Source organism: Pristiophorus japonicus, chromosome 2, assembly GCF_044704955.1.
Source record: "Pristiophorus japonicus isolate sPriJap1 chromosome 2, sPriJap1.hap1, whole genome shotgun sequence".
Lineage (NCBI taxonomy): Eukaryota > Metazoa > Chordata > Chondrichthyes > Pristiophoridae > Pristiophorus > Pristiophorus japonicus.
Genome location: NC_091978.1, coordinates 285,100,291 through 285,120,582, shown reverse-complemented (window position 1 = coordinate 285,120,582; position 20,292 = coordinate 285,100,291). Strand labels below are relative to the sequence as shown.

Sequence of the window (20,292 nt, the reverse complement as noted above, 5' to 3'; positions counted from 1 at the left end):
TGACCAAGACGTCCGGTAGACCATGGGCGGCGAACATTGCCCGTAGACTTTCTACCGTGGCAGAGGATGTGCTTGAATTTAAAATGGCACACTCAATCCATTTGGAGTAGGCGTCTACTACAACCAAAAAACTTTTTTCCCATGAAAGGACCTGCGTAGTCCACATGGATGCGTGACCATGGCTTGGCGGGCTAGGACCCAGGGGCTAAGGGGGGCTTCCCTGGGTGCATTGCCCAGCTGAGCACACGTGTTGCACCTGCGAACACAGAGTTCCAGGTCTGCATCTATCCCTGGCCACCAAACGTGTGACCTGGCAATTGCCTTCATCATGACAATGCCCGGGTGCTCATTGTGAAGTTCTCTGATAAACACCTCTCTGCCCATCTGGGGAATGACTACTCAGTTTCCCCACAGTAGGCAATCGGCCTGAATCGAGAGTTCATCCGTGCGCCTATGAAACGGTTTAAATTCCTCAGGGCATGCCCCATACATGGCTGCCCAGTCCCCATTCAGGACACATTTCTTGACTAAAGACAGTAGTGGGTCTTTATTTGTCCAGACTTTAATCTGACGGACTGTCACAGGTGAGCCTTCGCTTTCGAAAGCTTCAACAGCCATGACCATCTCAGCATCATGCTCAGTTGCCCTCTCAGTGGTGGCAAGTGAGAGCCTGCTGAGTGCATCGGCGCAGTTTTCAGTGCCCGGTCTGTGCCGAATTGTTACCTTTATTACCAAGACCTCAAGTGATGAAGGTGGGTCGAGCTTCCCCTGTTATACCTGAGAGTCCCGGTTAGGCATGTCTCCCACCAGTTCGCCCCTTGTGGTCAATATTCTCAAGGTGTACAACTTAGGTCAGCTTATACATGGGGTTACAATGATAGTTGAATACATGACAATACTCCTGTGAAGCGCCTTGGGATGTTTTACTATGTTGAGGGCACTATATAAATACAAGTTGTTGTTGTTTTGAAAGTTCATATCACCATCAACTGCACTGCCCTCATTCATACTCTCTGCTGCCTCATCAAAAAAGTCAATCAAATTAGTCCAACACAATTTGCTCGTAATAAATTGTGTTGACTCTCCTTTATTAGTCCATGCTTGTCCAAGTGGCTGTCAATTTTTTCCCAGATTATTGTTTCTAAAAGCTTCCAATGTTAAATTGACTGGCCCATAATTGCCAGGTTTATTCTTCTCCCCTCTTTTGAATAAGGGTGTAACATTTGCAATCCTCCAGTCCTATGGCACAACCCATTTTAGCACCTTAGGCGAGAAATTCGGTTGTGTATCGCCTCTCGTTTGCACCCCGGAGTGCCGGTAAAGCATCGCTCATGGCATAACCTCCAAGCAATTGGTAGGCACCGTCTACAGTGAAGGGAGATTGGGAATTTGGGGTGACGAATAAGGAGACCCCGTAGATGTCGGGACAGGAGGCCTTACCCACCACGGGTTTATCGTGGGCACTTCTCATACCTAGACATGTCTGAGGAGCAGTGCGGTAGAAGGGTGAAGTTCCGCAAGGAGGTCGTTACTGAGCTGTAACAAAATAGATGGGTTGATGGCACAAATTGAAACAAATGGATATGATCTGATCGCCATTACAGAGACGTGGTTGCAAGGTGACCAGGACTCGGAATTAAATATTTAGGGGTATTTGACAATCCGTAAGGACAGACAGAAAGGAAATGAGGTGGGGTAGCTCTATTGATAAAGGATGGAATCACTACAATAGTGAGAAACGACATTGGCTCAAATGATCAGGATGTTGAAACAGTTTGGGTGCAGATAAGAAATAATAAGGGGAGAAAGTCACTGGTGGGTGTAGACTATAGGCCCCCTAACAGTAGCACTCTGTTGGTCGGAGCATAAACCAGGAAATAGTGGGGGCTTGTAAAAAGAGAACAGCAATAATCGTGGGCGATTTTAACCTCCATATTGATTGGACAAATCAATTGGTCTGGGTAGCCTTGAGGAGGAGGTCATAGAGTGCATAAGGGATGGGTACATTGAGCAGTATGTAATGGAACCAACCAGGGGGCAGGCTATCTTAGATCTGGTCCTGTGTAATGAGACAGGATGAATAAACAATCTCCTAGTAAAGGAACCCCTTGAAATGAGTGATCATAGCATGATTGAATTTCAAATTCAGATGGAGGGTGAGAAAGTTGGATCTCTAACCAGCGTACTAAGCTTAAATAAAGGAGACTATGAAGGTATGAGGGCAGAGTTGGCTAAAGTGGACTGGGAAAATAGATTAAAGTGTAGGACTGTTGATGAACAGTGGTGTACATTTAAGGTGCTATTTCGCAACTCTCAAGAAAAATATATTCCAGTGAGGAGGAAAGGGTATAAGAGAAAAGAGAGCCATCCGTGGCTAACTAAAGAAATAAAGGACGGTATCCAATTAAAAACAAGTGAATACAAAGTGGCCAAAACTAGTGGGAGGACAGAAGACTGGGAAGCTTTTATAATTCAGCAAAGAATGACTAAAAAAATGATTAAGAAAGGGAAGATAGACTATGAAAGTAAATTAGCACAAAATATAAAAACAGATAGCATAGGTATATAAAAAGGAAAAGAGTGGCGAAAGTAAATGTTGATCCCTTAGAGGAGGAGACCAAGGAATTGGTAATGGGGAACATGGAGATGGCAGAAACTCTGAACAAATATTTTGTATCAGTCTTTACGGTAGAGGACACTAACAATATCCCAACAGTGGATAGTCAAGGAGCTATAGGGGGGAGGAACTTAACACAATTACAATCACTAAGGAGGTGATACTCAGTAAGATAATGGGACTAAAAGCAGATAAATCCCCTGGACCTGATGGCTTGCATCCTAGGGTCTTAAGAGAAGTAGCGGCAAGGATTGTGGATGCATTGGTTGTAATTTACCAAAATTCCCTGGATTCTGGGGAGGTCCCAGCAGATTGGAAAACTGCAAATATAACGCCCCTATTTTAAAAAGGAGGCAGACAAAAAACAGGAAACTATAGACCAGTTAGCCTAACATCTGTGGTTGGGATAATGTTGGAGTTCATTATTAAAAAAGCAGTAGCAGGACATTTGGAAAAGCAAAATTTGGTCAGTCAGAGTCAGCATGGATTTATGTAGGGGAAATCATGTTTGACAAATTTGCTGGAATTCTTTGAGCATGTAATGAACAGGGTGGATAAAGGGGAACCAGTGGATGTAGTGTATTTGGATTTCCAGAAGGCATTTGACAAGGTGTCACATAAAAGGTTACTGCAAAAGATAAAAGTTCATGGGATTGGGGGTAATGTATTAGCATGGATAGAGGATTGGCTAACAAACAGAAAACAGAGAGTCGGGATAAATGGTTCATTCTCTGGTTGGCAACCAGTAACTAGTGGGATGCCGCAGGGATCAGTGCTGGGACTCCAACTATTTACAATCTATATTAACGACTTGGAAGAAGGGTCTGAGTGTAACGTAGCCAAGTTTGCTGATGATACAAAGATGGAAGGTAAAGCAATGTGTGAGGAGGACACAACAAATCTGCAAAAGGACATAGACAGGTTAAGTGAGTGGGCAAAAATTTGGCAGATAGAGTATAATGTGGAAAGTGTGAGGTCATGCACTTTGGCAGAAAAAAATCAAAGAGCAAGTTATTATTTAAATGGAGAAAGATTGTAAAGTGCTGCAGTACAGCGGGACCTGGGAGTACTTGTGCATGAAATACAAAAGGATAGTATGCAGGTACAGCAAGTGATCAGGAAGGCCAATGGTATCTTGGCCTTTATTGCAAAGGAGATGGAGTATAAAAGCAGGGATGTCTTGCTACAGCTATACAGGGTATTGGTGAGGCCACACCTGCGTGCAGTTTTGGGTTCCATATTTAAGAAAGGATATACTTGCTTTGGAAACAGTCCAGAGAACGTTCACTAGGTTAATTCCGGAGATGAGGTGGTTGACTCATGAGGAAAGGTTGAGTAGGTTGGGTCTCTACTCATTGGAATTCAGAAGAATGAGAGGTGATCTTATCGAAACGTATAAGATTATGAGAGGGCTTGACAAGGTGGATGCAGAGAGGATGTTTCCACTGATGGGGGAGACTAGAACTAGAGGGCATGAACTTAGAATAAGGGGCTGCCCATTTAAAACTGAGATGAGTAGAAATTTATTCTCTCAAAGGGTTGTAAATCTATGGAATTCGCTGCCTCAGAGAGCGGTGGAAGCTGGGACATTGAATAAATTTAGGACAGAAATAGACAGTTTCTTAAACAATAAGGGGATAAAGGGTTATGGGGAGTGGGCAGGGAAGTGGAGTTGAGTCCATGATCAGATCAGCCATGATCTTATTAAATGGCGGAGCAGGCTCGAGGGACCATATAGATGGCCTACTCCTGTTCCTATTTCTTATGTTCTTATGAGCTCTGCTATCTCCTGCAGTCACACCTGGAGGCTGATATTGGGACCAGGGCTTCGCTGTCCGCCGCAGTAAAGGACACTGTGGCACTCAGTTTCTATTCCTCCTGCACCTTCCAGGCTACATTAGGAGACATCTGTAGCGTGTCGCAATTTGCTGCTCATTGCTGCATCCGCAAGGTTACAGTCGCTCTCTACTGCAGGAGAATGGACTACATAGTTTCCCATGATGAGGGAGAAACAGGAGGAGCGGTCATGTGGGTTTGCTGGGATAGCTGGCTTTCCGATGGTTCGGGGCACCCACGTGGCATTACATGCACCACACCAGAATGCGGGTGTGCTTCGCAACTGCAAGGGCTACCACTCTCTCAATGTACAGTTGGTGTGCGACCACACGCAGCACATCCTCGCTGTGAATGCCCGCTATCATGGTAGCGCATCTTCGCTGTGAATGCCCACTATCCTGGCAGCGCACCCGATGCTTTCATCCCCTGCGGAGAGCACGGTGCCATAATTCTTCCAGCCATCACATGAAGGTCGCAGCTGGCTGCTCAATGACAAAGGCTATGGTCTAGATATCTGGCTCATGACACCCCTCCGCAACCCCAACACTCGTGCTGAGCATGAGTACAACGAGAGCCATGCGGCCACCTGGAACTTCATAGAGCAGACTATCAGGGTGCCAAAGCAGCATTCCTGCTGCCTTGACCAGTCTGGAGCAGCCTTCAGTACTTCCCGATCAAGATTCGCACTTCATTGTGGTCTACTGCATGCTGCACAACCTGGCCATCATGAGGGCCCAGGCATTGCCACTGGGGATTGCAGCTCCACCTCAGGAGGAGGAAGAGGAAGAGGAGCATAGCATAGCAAGGTAGACAAGGAGGAGGATCAGCAGCCACGGAGGAGGCACCATGCCAATGCTGCCACTGCAAGGGCCGTACGTCAGCACCTCATCCTGCATCAATTCCGATGTATCAATGACCAGATGATGACTGGGCCTCATAGTCACATCGCTATGTGCTTGGCTCAAGGCGCAGCTCTGTGAAATTCTCAATTAATACACATGAAGGCAATGCAAACGGGCAAATCAATATTTTAATGGGCCATAAATTGCGGCCTCTCCAGGTGTGTACGATGTGCGCACGTGCTCATAGAGGCCCCGCATGTTCCAGGTTTACGCGCATACGCTTAAATCTGGAACTTGCGACAGATCACGCGCCTCCCCAGGAGAAGGATCTCCATGGGCGGAGAGTTGAGCTATTTGCCCAACTCTTGCCCAGCGAATGTCTTTTCAAACTCTTATGCCTGGTAGCGTAAGAGTTTTAAAAGATAGAAAAAATAAATGTTATTACTTATTCTTATATTAAAAACCCTGCCCATGAAGGTAAGTTTATGTTTAACACTATTAAAACAATTCTAAAACATGTTTTTTCAAATAACTTTTTTAATAAAACATTGAATTTAATTTAATTTCTATTACTTTTTAAAAAGTGAAGTGTTCTTTTTATTTATGTGTGCAATTTCTTTGTTTTTAGGGGTATTCTCATTGATTGTGAATGAGAATACGACATTGTGATTGGTGTTCCAGCCCACGTGATCCTAAGAAGCGCTTACGCTCCTGGGATGCATGGGCCTCTGCACTGGGCTGCACAGCTAGCCTTGGGACCTGAAGTCTACGATGGAGCGGGACCACCAGGTACTTTCAGATATTTATTATTGTGTTCGGAGGCATCTGCCCGAGTGAAGCCTCCGACCACAATTTTTGGCCCATTATCTCCAACAAGAGTGTGCTCTCAAGCAGACACCAATAACCCTTCACGAAATGCTCCTTAAAACAGCATAAACACAAATGTCCCTCCCATCTGAAATGCAAGACCAGCTCCCATGAACCATATTATGCCAAGACCCTTCCACAAATAGCAGTCATCAAACATCAGCAACGAAATATGTACAATTAAATTTACAAGATGTGGACATCTGGCCATGGTCGGAAAATACGTATGTGCATATTTCCCACCCCTTCCTTTTTCCTCCTCCTACGCCTAATGTTCCTCCTTAATGTGGCTGCAGTGCTTGGAGCAAGGCTGCCGAGTCTGTGAGGCAGAGACTGCAGATGACTAAGTAGGATGCCCTGGCTCAGCTCTGGGCCTGGAAGCCCCGGCTGTGGACTGCACCACCTCAGCATGAGCGGCAGCAGTCTCAGATTGGTGGGGTGCAGACCTCAGCAGGTGCAAATGCGGAGTGGCAGTGGTGGGAGCCGGAGTGCTGTCATAGTGAGAGAGGATAACACCTTCCATTTCCATCAACACACTGCCACGCCCCCGGGGCAGAGCTTCAGCATCCGGAGCAATCTGCTGGAGCACAGATTGCTTGCCTGTTGCGGCACCTTGAGTTCCTCGTTAGACTGTGGGAATCCCAGAGAGGATGACAGCAGTCAGTGCTTGCATGGCATCAATCTGAGTCTGCATAAGAGCAGACTGAGTCTGCAACGCAGCAGGCTGAGAATTGATGCCACCCAACCAGTGACTGCATCACATCACAAAGGCCTTGCGTTGCTTCGGCCTGTGCTGTAATAACTGCTGCCACGTCAGCCATGGCACGCCATCACCTCTGAGTCCCCACAGTCACTCGTCAACTCCAACATCCTTTGGTACTTGGCAAGGATGGGCTCGATGGGCTGCTCAGAGGCACGAACAATGCTTGAGGCAGCCTCCCCTAACCTCACAGCAAGTGCATCCATGCTCTGCGAGACCCTTGCCAATGCACCCATAAGCTCGCGGTGCATCCCCTAAGATTCTGTCGCCATACCCTCCAAATCCAGCTCCACATCTGAGTCACGCTCATCAGGACTCAGGTGCCGACTCACCCTCTGGTGAGCTGACCCCCGAAGTTTCCTTCATGCTTGGCATTGCAGCAGGCCACTGGGTCAAAGAACATCAGACTCATCAAATCGCTCGTCCACCAAGGTGGTATCCCCACTGTCTGCAGCAAATGGATCCTGCTGGACTGGCGCAGAACTGTCGTACCCTTCCTCCTCGTCTCCCCCGTCGTTGGAGATGGATGCCTCACGGACAGGTTGTTGCGCTTCTGGCTCATTATCTGTAAGCAAAAAGCGACAGAAATGTGGTTAGCAGCAGGGGAGAGGGCAGGAAGGGAAGAAGGAGATGACATAGGACATTTATATGTAAAGTGGGAAAGGCATGTGGTTTCAGGGCTAAGTAGAAACCTAGAAACATAGAAAATAGGTGCAGGAGTAGGCCATTCGGCCCTTTGAGTCTGCACCATCATTCAATAAGATCATGGCTGATCATTCACCTCAGTACCTCTTTCCTGCTTTGTCTCCATAATCCCTTGATCCCTTTAGTTGTAAGGACCATATCTAACTCTCGCTTGAATATATCCAATCAACTGGCATCAACAAGGGATTTCCACAGGTTAACAACTCTCTGAGTGAAGAAGTTTCTCCTCATCTCAGTCCTAAATGGCTTACCCCTTATCCTTAGATCATGTCCCCTGGTTCTGGACTTCCCCAACATCGGGAACATTCTTCTGCATCTAACCTGTTCAGTCCGTCGGAATTTTATATGTTTCTATGAGATCCCCTCTCATCCTTCTAAACTCCAGTGAATACAGGCTCAGTCGATCCAGTCTCTCCTCATTTGTCAATCCTGCCATCCTGGGAATCAGTCTGGTGAACCTTTGCTGCACTCCCTCAATAGCAAGAACATCCTTCCTCAGATTAGGAGACCAAAACTGAACACAATATTCCAAGTGAGGCCTCACCAAGGTCCTGTACAACTGCAGTAAGACCTCCCTGATCCTGTACTCAAATCCCCTAGCTATGAAGGCCAACATACCATTTGCCTTCTTCACTGCCTGCTGTACCTGCATGGCAACTTTCAATGACTGATGTACCATGACACCCAGGTCTCGTTGCACCTCCCCTTTTCCTAATCTGCCGCCATCCAGATAATATTCTGCCTTCGTGTTTTTTCCCCCAAAGTGGATAACCTCACATTTATCCACATTATACTGCATCTGCCGTGCGTTTGCCCACTCACCTAACCTGTCCCAGTCACCCTTCAGCATCTTAGCGTCCTCCTCACAGCTCACACCGCCACCCAGCTTAGTGACATCTGCAAACTTGGAGATATTACACTCAATTCCTTCATCTAAGTCATTAATGTATATTGTAAATAGCTGGGGTCCCAGCACTGAGCCCTGCGGCACCCCACTAGTCACTGCCTGCCATTCTGAAAAGAATCTTTTTATCCCGACTCTCTGCTTCCTGTCTGCCAACCAGTTCTCTATCTACGTCAGTACATTACCCCCAATACCAAGTGCTTTAATTTTGCACACCAATCTCTTGTGTGGGACCTTGTCAAAAGCCTTTTGCAAGTCCAAATATACCACATGCACTGGTTCTCCCTTGTCCACTCTACCAGTTACATCTTCAAAAAATTCTAGAAGATTTGTCAAGCATGATTTCCCTTTCATAAATCCATGCTGACTTGGACCGATCCTGTCACTGCTTTCCAAATGCGCTGCTATTTCATCTTTAATAATTGATTCCAACATTTTCCCCACTACTGATGTCAGGCTAACTGGTCTATAATTACCCATTTTCTCTCTCCCTCCTTTCTTAAAAAGTGGTGTTACATTAGCTACCCTCCAATTCATAGGAACTGATCCAGAGTCGATAGACTGTTGGAAAATGATCACCAATGCATCCACTATTTCTAGGGCCACTTCCTTAAGTACTCCGGGATGCAGACTATCTGGCCCTGGGCATTTTCAGCCTTCAATCCCATCAATTTCCCTAACATAATTTCCCGCCTAATAAGGATTTCCTTCAGTTCCTCCTTCTCACTAGACTCTCGGTCCCCTAGTATTTCCGGAAGGTTATTTGTGTCTTCCTTTGTGAAGACAGAACCAAAGTATTTGTTCAACTGCTCTGCTATTTCTTTGTTCCCCATTATAAATTCACCTGATTCTGACTGCAAGGGACCTATGTTTGTCTTCACTAATCTTTTTCTCTTCGCATATCGATAGAAGCTTTTACAGTCAGTTTTTATGTTCCCAGCAAGCTTCCTCTCATACTCTATTATCCCCCTCCGAATTAAACCCTTTGTCCTCCTCTGCTGAATTATAAAATTCTCCCAGTCTTCAGGTTTGCTGCTTTTTCTGGCCAATTTACATGTCTCTTCCTTGGATTTAACACTAAACCTAATTTCCCTTGTTAGCCACGGTTGAGCCACCTTCCCCGTTTTATTTATACGCTAGACAGGGATGTACAATTGTTGAAGTTTATCCATGTGATCTTTAAATGTTTGCCATTGCCTGTCCACCGTCAACCCTTTAAGTGTCATTCATCAGTATACTCTAGCCAATTCATGTCTCATACCATCGAAGTTACCTTTCCTTAAGTTCAGGACCCTAATCTCTGAATTAACTGTGTCATTCTCCATCCTAATAAAGAATTCTACTATGTTATGGTCACTCTTCCCCAAGGGGTCTCGCACAAGAAGATTGCTAATTAGTCCTTTCTCATTACACAACACCCAGTCCAGGATGGCCAGCTCTCTAGTTGGTTCCTCGACATATTGGTCTGGAAAACCATCCCTAATACACCCCAGGAAATCCTCCTCCACTGCATTTCTACTAGTTTGATTAGCCCAATCTATATGTAGATTAAAGTCGCCCATGATAACTGCTGTACCTTTATTGCATACATCTCTAATTTCTTGTATGATGCTGCCCCAAACCTTACTACTACTGTTGGTGGTCTGTACACAACTCCCACTAGCGTTTTCTGCCCTTTGGTATTCCGTAGCTCCACCCACACCGATTCCACATCATCCAAGCTACTGTCCTTCCTTAATATTGCGTTAATTTCCTCTTTAACCAGCAATGCCACCCCACCTCCTTTTTCTTTCTGTCTATCCTTCCTGAATGTTGAATACCCCTGGATGTTGCGTTCCCAGCCTTGGTCACCCTGGAGCCATGTCTCCGTGATGCCAATTATATCATATTCATTACTTGCTGCCTGTGCAGTTAATTCGTCCACCTTATTACGACTACTCCTCGCATTGAGGCACAGAGCCTTCAGGCTTGTCTTTTTAACACACTTTGCCCCTTTAGAATTTTGCTGTAAGTTGGCCCTTTTTGCTTTTTGCCTTGGGTTTCTCTGCCTCCACTTTTACTTTTCTTCTTTCTATCTTTTGCTTCTATCCCCATTCTACTTCCCTCTGTTTCCCTGCATAGGTTCCCATCTCCCTGCCATATTAGTTTAACCCCTCCCCAACAGCACTAGCAAACACTCCCCTTAGGACATTGCTTCCGGTCCTGCCCAGGTGCAGACCGTCCGGTTTGTACTGGACCTACCTCTCCCAGAACCGGTTCCAATGTCCCAGGAATTTGAATCCCTTCCTTCTACACCACTCCTCAAGCCACGTATTCATCTGAGCTATCCTGCTAATTCCTACTCTGACTAGCATGTGGCACTGGTAGCAATCCTGAGATTACTACTTTTGAGGTCCTACTTTTTAATTTAGCTCCGAGCTCCCTAAATTCATCTTGTAGGACCTCATCCCATTTTTTACCTATATCGTTGGTACCGATATGCACCATGACAACTGGCTGTTCACCCTCCCCCTTCAAAATGTCCTGCAGCCGCTCCGAGACATCCTTGACCCTTGCACCAGGGAGGCAACATACTATCCTGGAGTCCCGATTGCGGCCTCAGAAACACCTATCTATTCCACTTACAATAGAATCCCCTTCCACTATAGCTCTCCCACTCTTTTTCCTGCCCTCCTGTGCAGCAGAGCAACCCATGGTGCCATGAACTCAGCTCCTGCTGCTCTCCCCTGATGAGTCATCTCCCCCAACAGTACCCAAAGCAGTGTATCTGTTTTGCAGGGGGTGACCGCAGGGGATCTCTGCACTACCTTTCTTCCACTGCTCTTCCTGTTGGTCACCCATCCCCTATCCTACCCTTTACCTGTGGTGTGGCCAACTCACTAAATGTGCTGTTCACGACATCCTCAGCATCACAGATGCTCCAGAGTAAATCCACCTGCAGCTCCAGTGCCGCAATGTGGTCTGTCAGGAGCTGCAGCCGAATACACTTCCTGCACATGTAGTCGTCAGGGACACTGGGAGCATCCCTGACTTCCCACATAGCATGGTCTCATATAAGAGGGAAAGAAGGTGAACATACCATCACTGTCCCTGTCCCCAGGGGGCTCGGCTTCCCCGATCGCTACTACACCCACTTCTCTGCCCATGAGAGCATGGAGGTCAGGCTCCCCTCCTCCTAAGGTCCGCATTAGTTGTCGCCTGTTGTGAGCGAGTGTCACCTGAAATAACAAACAGAAGAAGATGTTGGTAAGTGTGCAGCTAATCATCTGCCACATGTGCCTTGTAGAGTAGAATAGCTGCTACTGTATGGAAGTGTGCAGATGTCCATTTGACTCTCAGTAGCTGCACAGAGTGCCTGCGTGAATGGTGGGATTTGGTGGCAAATGCATATAAAGAGTGAAAAGGGAGTAAGAGGAAAGGTGGGGCTGAGTAGGGATGAAGAAGGAGAGTTATGCATCGAGGCCCAAGGTATGGCTACTGAACTGAGGCGGCTCTCTTCAGCAACGAAGAATATAGGCTGGTGCACGTAATGAAGGAACAGGTACATTGTAAATTGTGTGAATCAGTGATGTTCACTTTATGGCATTGTAAGGTTAATAGAAAGGGTACTCACCCTGATGACCCAAGTGAGGTCGTTCAACTTCTTGGGACATTATGTCGCAATTCTGGGCACCATGCTCCTTGCTGACATGTGCTGCGCCACCTCCCTCCACAAACATCTGAAAACTCTGCCACTCTCTGGCTGCAGAACATACATTTGCCTCTCCACAGCCTCTAATAAAGGCTCCAGGGCCATGTTGGAAAAGTGATGGGCATGCTGGCGAACTCCACCTTCAGCCATGTTGCCGCTCTGAACAAACTGTGATAGTGAAACTGCGCCTGCACAGAGTCATCTTACCTCTCCTTTAAGAAGCTGCTGGCACCAGAATGTCTAACGACCATCGCCTCATCAACATTCGTTCTGGAAATTTATCGCAACGATTTTCGGCTTCACCACCATAAGAGAATTGTGCAATGAAAGATTTACCGATCCATTTCCCTCTTGGGGCACTGAAGCCGAATTTAGCAGTAGACGACGCTAACTTTCCCAAGGCACTAAACTTACCAACCAGCCGGGCCTACTGCCTCAAAATGGGTGATTCCAAATTTCTAGCCTGTGTTTTGATGGGTGCAAAGGAATCATAAGCCTTGTAGCCAGTTGAACTAAATAAACCAGACATCTGAGAATGGTTTACAATTAGGGAGTCCTTTTCTGAACAATAGAATTTGGTAGTTGTTATGTATGAATAAAGAGTCTGACTGGATACTGTGAGCTCAAAGTGAAGTGTGACCATAGTCTTTTATTGCAGGTCTCCAGAGTGCCTCTCCTGCCTGTGAGGCCTCCTTAAGTACCTGTGCTCCCAAGGGATTGTGGGATCCCCTGGGACTCAAGGGGAGGAGCCCTCTGGTGGCTACACAAGGTATATACAGGTTTACATATATAACAGTAGTCACTACAAAAATAATTTTCTGAGCATTAGAGATTGTCTGTGCATTGAGGGAATAGTATCTCAGTAATAAAAGCAAAAAATGCTGGAAATACTCAGCAGGCCAGGCAGCATCTGTGGCGAGAGGAACAGAGTTAACTTTTCAGATCGATGACCTTTCATCAGAACTGAGAAAAGTTAGAGATGTAGCAGGTTTTAAGCAAGTGCAGAGGCAAGGAAAGGGGATGGGGAGAAAAGAATAAAAGGGAAGGTCTGCGATTGGGAGGAAGGCAGGAACGATGAAAAGACAAAAGGGATGATTGTGTGAGGCAAAAGGAGATGGTAATGGTACAAGTAAAGGAACAAAAGATGGGCCTAGAAGAGGTGAAAATGCGGATAGCAGAATCATCAACAACTGCTGTCTGAAAAAATAGGGGCAGAGATTATGATCTGAAATTGTTGAACTCAATGTTGAGTCCAGAAGGCTGTAAAGTGCCTTATTGAAAGATGAGGTGCTGTTTCTTGAGCTTATGTTGAGCTTCATTGGAACAGTATTGGAGGCTGAATTCAGAGAGGTCAGAGTGGGAGTGGAGCGGAGAATTAAAGTGACAAGAGACCAAAAGCTAGGGGTCACGCTTGCGGACAGAGCAGGAGTATTCCACAAAACGGTCACCCAATCTGCGTTTGGTCTCCCCAATGTCGAGGAAACCACATCATGAGCAGTGGAATCTCAGTGGTTGACTGACAGCGTATCTATCTCCAAGTGGTTATAATCAATCATGCTAGTCCTCTAGAAAGCTAGGAATGTTTTTTTTCTGCACTTTGGAAGAAACCAATTCATCAGCAAGCCTTCTGAAATACTCCATCAGTCACATATTGAATGAACATGGACAAGGTGCATTGATCAATGCTACTGTAATCTCCTGGTGCCTGGAAAGATAAGTTATAAAAATATTCGTGACACTTGTCACTTTAACAGTCACAGACAGAGCTATTAGAGTTACTGAGGATCCCTCTAAATCTAGAGCCACCAATCCACATTTCTCTGTATTTATCTCTCTCGTGGACATACATATTCCTGATTATGCACTGCATTAAAGTCACGCATTTAATTTAAATTTATTTCCATATTGCCTTTGGAAATAAACAAGTGTAAACTCTTCCTCCATTTTAGGTCCCTAGTCTTTCTGCCAGTTATGATCTTCACCTTGCTGCCCACCTGCTGGGTGCCTATTGTCATGAATCCTACATGGCTACTGTTGGTATTATCACAAGGTGTGCCACCAGAGGGCACAGCAGTGGGAGACTTGTAGGTTACCTGTACAGGTGTGCCTGGCCTAGTATAAAAGGCAGGCCACCAGGTGTGATCCTCACTCTGGAGTTAACAAATAAAGGACTAAGGTCACTACAGCTCAAGTACAATACATTGCCTCGTGGAGTCATTACTGGAGCATCTAAGGACACAACACCAATATCTCCCATTTTTCCGCTCCAGACCAGACAGCTTAATCACTGCTGCAGCTGGTGTAAACAGAATTTTTGACATTTTGCTACATTGCTTTTAGTTTGGTGGGGTTGCTGAAACCTAAGTCAAGTATGACTTACATCGCTGGTGCTCTGTGTCATTTCAAAGATAAGAATATGCAGAGTTTTTATTTCAAAATATGCAGCTACTTCAGGTAATTAGATCTGCCCCCAATAATTGGTTAAATTGGATTTTTAGATCACTCTTAGTAATCAGTCAGTCTTGTATGTAATATTTCAGAATGTGTTAGCATCAGTCAAAGAACCCTTAAGCTTGGATTTTCCACTGGTCACTGCCAATTTTGGCATGAATCAGGTGAGTAAAAGTAGATAATAGAACTAAGATTCAAAATGCTGGAAGAAAGCTCCTTAATGGCAGATGTCCATTTACTTTACCACTCCCTCCAATTCTGCCATCATTTCCAATGGCTGGTGGAAGCACTTGATCATTTTTGGGAAGCTGCATATAAAAGAGGCCATAATGATATGGTGACATGTTATACCTCATTTTCCATCATTTCTGTCTCATTTGAGCTGATTAATATTCACACCCATTTCATATGGATGTCTAGGTTTGCTAAGCACTGTGGAGAAGATAGAAAATAATTCAAGAGGCCTGGATTCAGCGTTAACAGATGGAGTTAAAGGCTTATTTTTCCCATGGACAACTGGTGACAAGACAATGAGGCACTGTATTTTACTGACTGGCAGGATTTCCCAATTCCAAAGGAAAAACTGATTACACGCACATGGCCATTTGTGCACCCTTGCTCGATGTCATGACCTACGACCTTGGCATCTTGAACATGCACTTCAAATGACTGGGGATTTCCTGCAACATAGTACACTTACGATCTTAAGAATTTTAGAGTACAACTTTGCCTTATAAACTGTCATCCTCCTTGGAGAATGAAGGCCCTCATGGAGCAATGGCATCAGCAAGAGGAGCAGCAACATCAGCTTGAGGAGTAGACATAGGATAACTCATTGTCAGCAAGATACATTCGTACCAGTCTGATACAGCAGATCTACTCTTGACTACCACATCTGCCAACTGCATGAACAATCCTGTGTAGATTTTCCTGCCAGAAATATGCCATCATCTACAGAAAGCTGTCTTTGTGTATCAACTCACAAAACTTGTTTATCATGCCATCTGATGAAAGCTGTCCCAAACGTAGCTAAGAACAATGTCTGCAAGCACAAGTTTTAATAAAACCCCTACTGTTTTTGTCTCTACCACTGTGCTTTCCTTGATGCAAATGTGTGATGAATGTGTTTTTAAACCTGGCCTTGTGCTTTTCCTCGGTGCAACCTGAGTAGAAGGAGTGTGTGAGGTGGCTGGTTGCTGGATTCCAATAAAATCCTCTTGGGATTGATGTGGCCCTTGTCTCACAGAAATTTAAGGCCTGACATGGACTTGCTTCAACTTATATCCTTTGCTCTGCTGTATCGGCAGCCTGGATTATCATAAAGTACCATCCTGAGTTTAATTTCTGAATCTCAATAAGTATCGTATATAAGGTCCTCTCTGAGGCATCTATTTTCAAGGTTCAAATTTATCGAGTCGATTGTCAGAGCTCTTTCTTTTGTTTGTGGAGAGCAGTTTTATTGCTTTCTTTTGGACTGCTTGCAGGGTCGAAATGGTCGTTTATGTCATGGTAACCAGAACTGTATGCGGTTCTCGTCCAGCTGCAGCCTGACCAGGGCACTGTACAATGTTAACAGGACCTCTGTAGATTTCAACTCAATTTATGTTGGCACCAAGACAATTAGTCATTGTGGTCGAGCAGGGATTAGCACTTACATCTAGTGAAACCTACTCTGGAGTTCAATAGGTTTGGCAGAGAGGAGGTTAGTATGTCTTACTGCATGAATTAAATTGGGCCTGTGTGTGGGTGGTCATAGATGGAAACTCATGCGTTACCATTACACAATACCCTTAGAATAAATTTTGAAATATCTAATCCCCAGGGATAATAAAAATGTGACTCTACTGATCAACCTGGCAAACAGACTATTGACCAGAGACATTGAGGGATAGAAATTCGTGAGCATCGTGGCAATTTTAAGGGCATAAAACGGACGCAAAGCATACCAATTTAGCAGTGGGACCAATGCCTGTGCAGATTGGGTACAAGCTGTCCAACTGCAAAATTACTGGAGCCCTTCTTTTAGGTGTTACGGGTGGAAGCTTAAAATAGGTGTTTTAAATATGTAAATTGACAGATGTTGAAGGACCCCATCCAGAAATTATTCAGCAGTGACCAGGTCAGGCGGTGATCGAACCCTCAGCTGCCTCGGCCCTAAACTCTGGAATTTTCTCCCTAAATCTCTCTGCCTCTCCACCTCGGTTTCCTTCTTTAAGACACTTCTTGAAACCTACCTGTTTGATGAAGCTTCGTGTCGCCTGTCCTAATATCTCCTTATGTGGCTCGGTGTCAAGTTTTGTCTGACATTGTTCCTGTGAAACGCCTTGGGACATTTTACTATGTTAAAGGTGCTATATAAATGCAAGTGGTTGTTGTAAGTGAATGTTTTGTTAAAAAAAAATATGTCCTAGAGCCAGGAGGAGCAGGAGTCCTCCCCCAAATCCACAGTTGTTGCGATCAACATCCGCCCCCCACCCCATAGCCCACTACAATCCTCACAAACAAGCCCAGATCAAAATCTACCCCTTACTAAAATAATCTCTTAAGGTGTTAAACAATCAATTATTTTGTGCAGTAATAAACCCCTCTGCTCTGAATTCTCTGTTGTTCTGACTCTGGCCGTTAGTGCACCCTTCACCCCACTATAGGTAGCAGTGTCTTCAGCCATCTAGTCTCACGCTCAGGAATTCCCTACCTGTGATATCTTCGCAGAGCACAAGCACACACAGCTTCCAACATGGCAGGCAGCTCTCTCAGAATCCTCCGGAAATCTGCCGGTTTTGTTTATTATTAACCCTGCAATTGCAGTACACAACACGTCCACATCCACAGTATGGAGCTACAAACATTACAAGCTTACAGACCTTACACTTTTCCCTCCTTAATGAAGAAGCCATCATAACAAACATCATACATAACTTTCACGGTTATACATAACACAGGATATAAACTTTTTTTTTCCATATTTACAAATTTAACTTTACCACTTGTTTTCTATTTCGAAGAGGATACCTTCGCTCTTGAACAGAACCTTCCAAACCGGGTGTCAATTTCACAATCATTTGAGGCTCATCCTGAAGAACGATTTCCTCCACAGAATTTCCTTGATTTTCATTTGAACTCACTCTAACTTCAGGCTCTTTGTTTTCCTGACTCAGACTCAGACTTTAATTCTGATTCCCTCCTGGATTTGTGTCCAGTACATTGGATTTAGGATTTGCTTCTGGTATATCAAAACTATCTGATGAGTCAGAAATAATTGAATCATTCCCACCTTCAACTCCTTCCATGTCTGTATGTAAAATATGATCAATATGAACAAACCTAACCTGTCCATTATCAAACATCTTTACCAAATATGTGCAAGGACCACATATCTTCACCACTCTTCCGGGTAACCACTTTACCCATTTATGGTGATGTTTCTTCACTCTCACCTTCTGGTATAATTTCACACTTCTCTCTTTTACTCTACTTCTATCATGATTCTCTTTCTATCTTAATTGTGTCTCTTCTACGGACTGTGCCAAATTTGGTTTTAACAACAAGAATCTGGTTTGTGGCTATCGTTTGAGAAACAACTCTGCTGGTTTTCTACCAGTAGTTGTATGAGGAGTATTTCGATGTGCAATCAAAAAATTAGCCAATTTGTGATCCAATGATAACTGTCGTTTCCTTGCATTTGGATCTAACATTTGTTTTATGAGGGCATGTTTTACAATTTGTACAGTGCGCTCTGCTGCACCATTCGAAGCAGGATGGTATGGAGGAACCTTGGTATGTTTCACACCATTTTTGCTCGTGAATTGTGCAAATTCTTCTGAATGAATTTGTGGTCCATTATCTGAAACAATTTCTTCAGGGAGGCCAAATGAAGAAAATAATTTTCGCAAAATGTCCAATGTTTTACTTGTTATTATTTTCCACATTGGAAACACCTCAACCCACTTCGAATGGCTATCAATCACAATGAATAACTGTTGTCCTTCTAACTCAGCAAAATCAATATGTAGCCTTTGCCACACCCTGGGAGACCATTTCCATGGCTGTAATGGTACTGGTGGTGGTTGCTTGCTTACCGATTGACATGTCGTACACTGACTCACGATGTACTCTATATCTTTATCAAGACCTGGCCACCATAAATAACTGCATGCAAAACTCTTAGTCAAGGACATTCCCAGGTGTTGGTCATGGAGGTCTCCTAATAATTTGGACCTGAATTTATTTGGTATAACCACTCTTGCATCCCACATGATACAATCTTTATTGACTGATAATTCATTCCTACGAATGAAGATTGGATGTGTATCTTTGACTGTTACCTGGTTTGGCCATCCATTTGCAATATACTCATACACCTTTGACATCACTGGGTCACGTTTGGTTGCTCTACCAATCTCTTCAGCTGTGACTGGCAGTTCATCAATGTATGAAAAATAAAATACTTCTTCCCTATCAGGTGTAACTTGTGATGGGGAAGGCAATCTAGACAATACATCAGCATTACTGCTGATCGTCTGCATTCAATATCACATGTATATGCTGAAAAATCAAAGCCCATCTCTGCATTCGGGCTGCAGCTAATGTTGGAACTGAGGACTTTGGATGGAGGATTGCTGTTAGGGGCTTATGGTCCGTAACGATGGTAAACTTATGACCATACAAGTATTTGTGAAACTTCTTGACCCCAAAAATTAATGCCAAAGCTTCCCTTTCAATTTGCGCATAATTACTCTCACTGGCAGTGAGAGTGTGTGAAGCAAAATAAATTGGTCTCTCCTCCCCACTACTTAATACATGAGAGATTACTGCACCAACTCCATATGGAGAGGCATCACATGCTCGCTTAATCTCCTTAGATATGTCACAGTGAACTAACATGGTGCTCTCTACCAATATGCTTTTACACCCCTTGAATGCTGTATCGCATTCTTTTGACCACTTCCAATGGACCTGTTTTTTCAAAAGTCCTTTCAGTGAATGTAATACTGTAGCCAAATTTGGTAGGAACTTCCCATAATAGTTCAAAAGACCCAAGAATGAACGAAGTTCAGTGACATTCCTGGGAGTGGGTGCATTTCTGATTGTATTCAATTTTTCCATGGTTGGATGTAAATCATCTTTGTCTACTCTGTACCCTAAGTCCTCCACTGAGTTTTTAAATAACTCACACTTACGAGCAGACACTTGTACTCTGTGCTTCTCTAGCCATTTGAGGACTTCATTCAATATGTTATTATGAATTTGCCTATTTGGTGCTGAAATTAGTATGTCATCCAAATAACAGGGGTAGCATGTTATTTGGATGCAAGGAGTATCCGCAATAAGGTGGATGAATTAACTGTGCAAATAGATGTTAACAAATATGATGTGATTGGGATTACGGAGACGTGGCTCCAGGATGATCAGGGCTGGGAACTCAACATCCAGGGGTATTCAACATTCAGGAAAGATAGAATAAAAGGAAAAGGAGGTGGGGTAGCATTGCTGGTTAAAGAGCAAATTAAGGCAATAGTTCAGAAGGACATTAGCTTGGATGATGTGGAATCTATATGGGTAGAGCTGCAGAACACCAAAGGGCAAAAAACGTTAGTGGGAGTTGTGTACAGACCTCCA

The 20,292-nt window shown here is 44.5% G+C and overlaps 1 protein-coding gene across 9 annotated transcripts in view; it reads right to left on the bottom strand.

The window, feature by feature from the left end:
- LOC139233945 (uncharacterized) overlaps positions 1–20,292 on the bottom strand; it is a 926,529-nt gene that overhangs the window by 224,365 nt on the left and 681,872 nt on the right. The window contains exon 17 of one of the 9 annotated variants that reach the window (XR_011588246.1): positions 17,369–17,469. The exons of the other annotated variants lie outside the window; for them this stretch is intronic. The gene's annotated coding sequence lies outside the window, so the exon portion shown is untranslated. The remainder of the gene's footprint in view (positions 1–17,368; positions 17,470–20,292) is intronic. 9 annotated transcript variants of the gene reach the window in all.